Raw genomic sequence first — 8,934 nt, forward strand, 5'->3', positions numbered from 1 at the left:
AATGAAATTAATAAACATCTGGGGTCTAAAAGGAATTAAAAAAATAGACTAATATTTTGGGAATAATGTGTCAAACAACATTTGAAGAATAAGATTGGGAATATGGATAAAAACAATAAGCCAAACGCACCTTATAATTTCATAAATTCCCTGGAGCGTTTGGTCGGAGCCAATAAAAGATTATTGGAGTTATGTCATCTTATATTACTTTATTACCATATTTGGTTGTTAAGTAATATAAGATTTCGGTAATCTTGCATTACCAATAGTTGTTACTATTAGTAATATTGAAAGTAATCTGATTATCTTTATTTTCTTAGGTATTGTAAGATTACTTTGATAATTTTTTTTTTATAATTTTATCCTTTATTAATAACAATTTTAGACAATAATGCCCCTGTTTTAAAATAAATTTACATTAATATATCATTTCAATTTGACCCTTGTTTAATTAAATTTTTGGACAATAATGCATTTATATTTAAAACAAATCATAGACCACCACCGCCACCCAGCTACCACCACTGATAGTGGGCCAACCACCACGGACCACCGCTGGGAAGTCGCCAAAGTTCCTAAAAATGATCGAGATATACTGGGAGGCTTCGATATGGCCGTTTCCAACCATATTGATGGCCGAAAACAACCATATCAGGCTAGATCTGGCCGTTTTCAGCTATCAATATGGCCAAAAACGGCCATATCGGAGCCTCGTGGTCACGGTGAGCTACTCACAACGACTTTCGGAGACTTCCGGCAATGGTTTGTAGTGGTGGCAGGCGGCGACAGGGGGTGGGGGTGATTTTGTCATAAATCAAAGTTTTATATAAGCGAGGGTGTTTTAGCTAAATCTAAAATATTGGGGGTTAAAAAAATTATTCAAAACTTAATAATAAAAATTATATTATATTAATATTTAAGAAAAGGGCAATTTAGTAATTTAAATAACATACTCACCAATTTATTCCCCCTAACCAAACATATTAATATAACATACCCACCAACTAACCAAACACATTTTCTTAAAGATTTCCAGTAATATTTAAGGTAATATAAGATTCTAGTAATCCAACATTCCTAGAACCAAAAGCACCCTTAAGGTTTTTTAAATAACAAAAATCTCTTTATAGTTCATAAATCCTTAACGAGTCAATAAAATTTACACAGCTATGAAAAAATATATATTACCAAATTGTATTTTTACTGTTTATTATAATAATTAAAACTTAACAATAGGGGGTTTTTTGTTATTTTTAAAACATTAGAGGGATTTTGTTAGTTTATCAACCATTAATGTATTACCTCGTTCCTTTCTATAAAAAAAAAAAAAGGGGCCGAACGACATGCACCCAATCATAGTTTGCCGTAAAGACAATTTGATACTCAAAAAGTTTAGAAATGACAAACACTCACTTTCCGTTAATATTTGTTCGTTAAGTTTAACTGAAGAAGGATAGGATAGTAAATTCAAAAACAAATAAAGGGTAATTATGTCATTTTACCCATTTTTTATTCAGTTAAACTCATTTTTCTTCTCTCAACTCTACATCTTCCACCTTTTTCTTCAAAGCCACCGTCGCCAACATTCTTGTCGGCTTTCTTTCCTTTTTCCTTCACTTTTTCAATTGATCTCACCTCCCATCACTGTCCTCTTCCTCTATCTCTAGTCAGACTTGACCCATTTTTGGCTGGAATTTCCTCTTTCTCATGACTCATCATCACCCTAGCGACTGCCGAATCAAGCCAGAACTAGTCGGTTCCGATGCTGATGGATGCCGCCCTCACTCCCATATGAATCCCAGGATCACCTTCTCCAAAACCCATGTCCCTCTCAACTCGGTGCACTTTCAAATTGTCGACCGATGGCCACTGCACTTTTGTGCATTTTCTCAGCTTTCTAGCTAGATCTCAGTTGATTTTGACACTGAAAACCACCCCTGTCACCACCATTCGACTCCTCATCCTTTCCTCTTCAAAACCCATCTCTCCACTAGCCCTCCCTATTCGCCGTTTGTCGCCTGTGACTTGTATCTGTCATTGCGAGACAGTCACGATTTGTGGCCTTTTCTTTGTCGTTTTGTTGGTTTTTTAGTGTTTGATCAGTGGGTTGCTATTTAGAAGTGTCTGTGTTGTTGTTGTTGTGTTTTTTTCTAGTCGTCGACCGCTCCCCCATCACTCCAACCTTGCTACTTCATCGTTGCCCACCACCTGTTCGACCTTTTGCCACATCCAGCTCCCAGTCTACCTAATGACTGATTGTAAGATTTCCTTGGGCAATTTCCCTGTCACTGTCGAGTAAAAATTTTCTAGTTTTGAAAATGTCCACCACTTGTTTGCTTTTTTTTTTTTTTTCGGTTGAATAAGAAATTACCACATTGTCTTTTAGTAGACGAAATTCACTAACATAACCTGACAAAAAGTGGGTGTTTGTCATTTCCAAACTTTTTGGGTGCCAAATTGTCTTTATAGCAAACTATGGGTGGTTGCATGTCGTTCGGCCAAACAAAAAGGGAAAACAAATAACACCTGTCAAGTTTTAGAAAATGCTCAGCATGGAAGGATGGTATTGCATTTTAAAATTAACCCCTATAAATTTTTAGAAAATAATCAATCACCCTGTGAGGACCAAATGCCATCCAAACTCAGTTTAAAAAGAAGGGTAAAATGATCTTTCAAGATCAAATGAACTTAAAAGACTATAAATCATAATTTATTTTATAAATAAAAAATTAATATAATTATAAAATTGTTCAATAAAATGTAAAAATTATAATTTAAAAAAAAAAAAAAAAAAAACCCTCATTCCCACCCATATCCAACTTCCTAGTAGCCTCCAACCCTACCACTACCCCAACCCCATTGCCACCACCCAACAGCCAACACACTCATAGCCACAATGGTTCACCTTCCACTCCCTAAACATTTAATTTGATGAAATATGGAATGCTGGTGTAATCAAGCCATGATTCCATCATTTTAATTACAATCAATCATCCCTTATTTTCTCTTATTTTCATCCTTTCAATCAATCCTAATTTTCTTCTATTACATGATTATATTGCCTTTCCTATAATTACATTTTTGTATAAATACAACTATGTAAAAAGTATACAACATCTCAATATAATGTACATAAAAAATAAAAATTCACATTGTAATACAATCGTTAATAAAAAACTTTCATTCTCCACCAAAGATTGGGTCACAGTGCATCTATTCCACTACCTAAAATGTCTCATTTGCGCTCTTGCCAAACAATTCTGTATAACTTTCCCAAATAGTACATCCACCACTACACATTCATTTGCCTTAATTCATCTTGACATTTGGGGCCCTTATCATACCCTTAATCATGATGGCTCCTGTTTTATTTTCACCATAGTTGACGATTTCTCGTGTAGGACATGGGTATATCTTATGCAGTCCAAAACTCAAACCCTTACACATATTAAGAATTTTTTGTCTATGGTTAATACCCAATTTAAATCATCAGTCCAATGGGTTCAGACCGATAATGCTCGTGATTTCTTTAACCTTCAATGTTTTTCTCTTTTGTTGTTTCTTAATATTCTTCACGAGACTTCTTTCACTTATACCCCTCAATAGAATAGGGTAGTAGAAAGAAAACATCAACACCTATTAGAAGTTGCTCGTGCCTATGGGTGCATACGAGCTAAGCCGAGTCGAGCAAAGTAGTGCTTGGCTCGAGCTCGACTCGTTAAGGTTGGGAGTCACCTCGAGCTCATCGAGCTCAAGCTTGTGAGCTCGAGCTTGGCGCATATAATAAATTGCTTGGCTCGAGCTCGGCTCGACTCAAAACTTGAGGAGCCGAGTAGAGCCAAATTCGAGCCAAGCTCGGTTACAACACATCTGCTTCACAAAATACGCTGTTGTCTTCTGTTAACTCAACCAAATTATCAAACACTTGGACTAAAATTCTACAAATCAACAAAGCAAAAGAAATTCAACTTCAATTTAATCATTTTCACCAAAATCACAAAATTCAAACTGGGAAAATGAGTCAACCACTTGATACCAAGGAAACCTTCATCCAAAAAACAACATTCAAAGCATTGATGAAGTTCTAAATTCAACAAACCTTCATAAAAAAAAAAAAAAAAAAAAAAAAAAAAAAAAAAAAAAAAAAAAAAAAAAAAAAAAAATTCATCCAAAGTAAAACACAATTTGTAAATTTAACAATCCTTCATCCAAAAACAACATCAAAAGCAAAACACAAAATACAAGCAAACATTAAGCATATGGAATTAAGTCCATGGGAAACAAAAAGCATCATATACGAGTACTAAGTTCTTCTGTCGAATCATATTAACAAGCAACAAGACTGGCAACTTCTCTTCTCTTGCACCCACCTAACCCACGAACCTTTTCTTCTGTTGCATCAACAAATAGACCAGCAACCAAAGATATCGCAGTTCCATTTGGCTACCAAATAGAAAAAAAGACAAAGAAAAATGAGAACCATTTGGCAGTAGCAAACCAAGCAATTTATAACCATTAACTTTTCATAATTATATGCATAAGGCACTCACCTTTATTCACTCACCAGAGTCCAACTCATTTCCAAGAAACAACAAACAAAAATTAATTATGCAGCTAGTGAAAGAAATAAGTGGTAGAAATTGGCATTTCTATGGGCTGTTAATAGTCATGGGTATGCTTTGGGTTGGTTTTCTAATGGGAATTAATTAGTCAGATGAGGCAGCAACTTCTACAATTGTTGTTTAGAGAGGCAGCATGTGAACTCTTAAACAATATATATGACAAATGGTGCTCAACTTGCTCTATATACTTAAGTGGTTTAACTTATTTCTCATAAAAAGTTTAACATTTACTATTGCTAACTTGTCAAGATTCCACCAAAACTTCATAGGATCAGAAGTTGAAACTGCTCATTTGTCTTCTCTTTCTGAACAACAAAAAGGAAAACAAATTTTTTTAGTTTCAATAATGCTAATAAATGACCAAATTAATACATAATTTTAATAAATTGGACTATAGAAGTATGAAACTTACTTTGTAACTTTTCTTGACTCCATAGAGATTGCGACACTAATCACCACCATAGAGTAGCACTTGCATGATATCGGGAGACAATGATGATCGATAAGTGTCAATAACTCGACTCCCTGCATTAAAAGTTGCCTCCGAAGCAACCGTGGTGATTGGAATGACAAGTATTTCACTAGCCATCGTAGATGGAATGTGATAGTTCATTTGATTTACCTTCCACCACTCTAACGCATCGAATGAGGTATCATCCTCGTCCCATAACAAACACCCCTCCTCTAGATAACAATCTAACTCAAATTTCTCATGTTGCACCATTTGAGTTGTCCTAACAAACTGACTGAACCCTGAACTAGTACGTTTAGGGCGTTGTACATTCTTCTGCTAAACTTAACTGACTTCTGTAGGTGGTTCACTGCTGGAAGATTGACTTTCTGCTGCATATTACTCATTAATCTCATACAAGGTAGCTCGCACTTCATCAATTTTCTCTTGTGCTTCTTTATTATGAAACAATTGTGGGTAGGCAAATTGCAGTAGCCTCATTTTCATCCTCAAATCCAATATAGCTGCAATTGCCATTAAGAAATTGCATTTCCCCCAATACTTGTCGAACTTTTCTTTCATCTTTCCCACCATTGACCGAATGAAATCATCATCATTAGAACACTTTTGATCTAGCAACTCTTTTATGTCACAAATTTCTTGCAAAAATAAGTTAGAAGTGGGGTACTCACTCCTTGAGATGACATTAGTTATGGAGTTGAAGGCTTCCAAAATCTCACACACTTTCTCAAGTTTTTCCCAATCTTCATCTATTGGGGCACAAGTAAAGTTATTATCCAATTGAACTAACATTGGAAACACCTCTCTGTACTGAATTTCAAGTGCTAACATCTCATAAGTAGAATTCCACCTCATTTTGCAATCAAGTATGAGTTTCCACTTGGGCAACTACAACATCTGAACAATCTCTGAAAACTTAACTACTCTGGTCTCTGATTGCTTGAAATACAAAATACAGTCACGTATGTCTTGAATGATGGGCTTAATTTGGGAAAGCCCATCTTGAACCATGAGATTCAATATGTGTGTCGCGCACCACACATGAAACAACCTCCCACCACACATTAGCTTCTTGTCTCTTCCTAAATTCTCCCTTAAAATCTTGATTGCCGCATCATTACTTAAAGCGTTGTCAACCAAGATACTAAACACCTTGTTCTCAATTCCCCATTCCATTAGACACTTATGAATAGCAGCAACAATCTCAACACCAAATCGAGGAGGAGGTATACGAACAAAATTAAGCACATGCTTCTGCAACTTCCAATCATTATCAATAAAATGTCCGATGAGAACCATGTACTCAAGCTTCTGATTAGAAGAATTCCATAGATCAGTTGTCAAACTAATCTTGTTAATACTCTTAAGAAAATTAACCAACTTCTTCTTTTGTATCTCATATACAGTCACACAATATTGTTTCAAAGCAGTACGCGTTATCTTCTCCCATTGTGGCATACCATATCTTTGCATTGTGTTAAAACCCTCATTCTCCACAATTATAAATAGATGCTCATGCATAAGCAACCAGTTAGCAACTAGTTCTTGCATCTTGCTCATATCAAACTTGGCATCAAAAAATGCAAGTGCAGATTGCATTGAGACTTCATCTATTGAACTGGCTGGCCAGAAAAACAACTGTGTTTGACTCTGACTAGCTATTCACTTCAAACATGATTTCAAATGCCTTGCAAATTGACTTGTGCTCTTGGTCTTCGTTATTGCGAGCTTTGCCTTATAATGAATACACTTTCCCTTTGTAGAACCATCCAGTAGAACTACCTCTTTAAATTCATTCCAAACCGCTGATGTCTTTGGTATTTTTTTCCTTTGAAAAGGATTAACTTGTTCCTTGTCAGTACGAGGGGTAGAAGCATCAACACCATCACCGGGTGTGGCTGTGGGTATGGCATCGTCATCAGACTAGGTTCAAAGATATCTTATACTGGTTGCATTCGTGAAATGGAAGGGTGTGTTCGATTGGGGGTGGATGATGGATGATCTAGGGGAATTAACAAATCCCTTTGTAAAAAGAATATACAGTTAGAAACATTAAGCCGAAAACCACTCAGATTATACACAAAAATGGGCAGCAAAGAAAAGAGCAGTAGCTAAGATATACAATTTCATTATCAAAATTATCTTAACAAGCTTTAGAAGATAAGGATGTTGATAATGGTAAGGCAATGTACAAAAATCTAATCTTTTTGTCCAAGAACATTATCCATTTTAATGAATGCTGAACAAAATTTATCTTCAAATGCTTCTATATTAGAAAGTTGAATGTTTTTAATTACTGAAATGTATAGGCTTTGCTTAAACTTAAGATACATGTCCCATATGAACAAGAAAGGGTATTAACACTTGATGAATTGATTGCCCTCAACCCACCCACACTCGGTGTCGGTATCTAAGGGGTTAATGGATTAGCCACACAGCTCTTTTCTAATTGAGATATAGATTAATACCTGCTTACTTAGAAATTGGGGTTTGGTTATACATTTATGAAAAAAAATCACTTAGACTTAACAGGCAGTAGAATTCATTGCTCATTCAAAATAGTAGAACTAACAATCATTCGATTGACGCCTTCATCCAGAAAAAGAACAATTATGCTACTTATTCAACTATAAACTTTGCACAAATGTCATAAAAATCTCATTTGAGGAAGTAAGACAGAATTTTGGTGTAAATCGTAACATGAGTAATTAAGAAATCTCACAAACAAGAGTAATTACGAAACGGAAGCTCACTTGAGAATTTGAGTTTGCAGCAGCTTCATCATCGAAATCCAACTTGTAGCAAATTCAATTGCAGTGCAAAAATTAGTAGAAGAAGTGAAGAAGATGGTGGTTGATGTGGTTTAGAAGTGAAGAAGGGAAGACAATTGTGGCGGATGTTGCAGCTTCGTCGGCATCTGAGACTTTGCGGTGTGAAGAAGTGAAGACGACGATGGTTGTCTGGCTAATGTGGTTTAGAATTGAAGAAGTGTAGACGACGATGGCTGATAGACGACGGTGGCTGATATTTCAAAGCGATATGAAGAAGTGAATACTACGGTGGTTGATTAGGGATTTTGTGATTGAGTAGTAGCTGTTTTGGGGGTTTTACGACTAATGTAGTGAGCAATTGTGGTTTGGTTTTCATTTTAGGGTAAATGTAATTTGACGTGAGCTGCCATGATCACCTCTCTCTTGCACATAGGATCTGTGTCACTCAGATATTTGCCAAACGAGAGCCTTCTTGTTATTCCGATACTGTTCACCACAGCCATTGGTGACAGTCCATGGTTGATTAACTAACTACTCTTGCTTAGAATCACACTTGAGATTCAGTATCTCGACCCCCTCACCAAAAGCCTATTGGGTGTAAATAGGTTCACAAGATCAAACACCATGCTAATGGCTCAATTGAAAGGTGCAAAGCTTTACTTAGCTAAAGGATTTGATTGTCAAGAGACATTCTCTCCCATAGCCAAACATGTTACTGTACGAGCATTTCTCTCAGTTGCCTCTATTCGTGACTAGTTTTTACATCAAATGGATGTCTACAATGCTTTCTCCATGGTGATCTTCATGAAGAAATCTTTATGGAACTTCCTCCCGAACTTCGCAGATAAGGGGAGAATACTGTATGTCATTTGTGGAAGTCTCTTTATGGCTTAAAACAAGTATCTCGACACTGGAATGAAGAATTTACAAAAGCACTCACAAGCCTCAGTTTTGTTTAGTCCAAACATGATTATGCATTGTTTTCTTGGCGTAAAGGTAAATCCTTCATTGCTCTCATCATTTATGTCAGCGATATGCTGATCACAGGAAATGATGAGATGACAATTAA

This window comes from Pistacia vera, unplaced genomic scaffold (assembly GCF_008641045.1).
Source record: "Pistacia vera cultivar Batoury unplaced genomic scaffold, PisVer_v2 Contig339, whole genome shotgun sequence".
Classification (NCBI taxonomy): domain Eukaryota; kingdom Viridiplantae; phylum Streptophyta; class Magnoliopsida; order Sapindales; family Anacardiaceae; genus Pistacia; species Pistacia vera.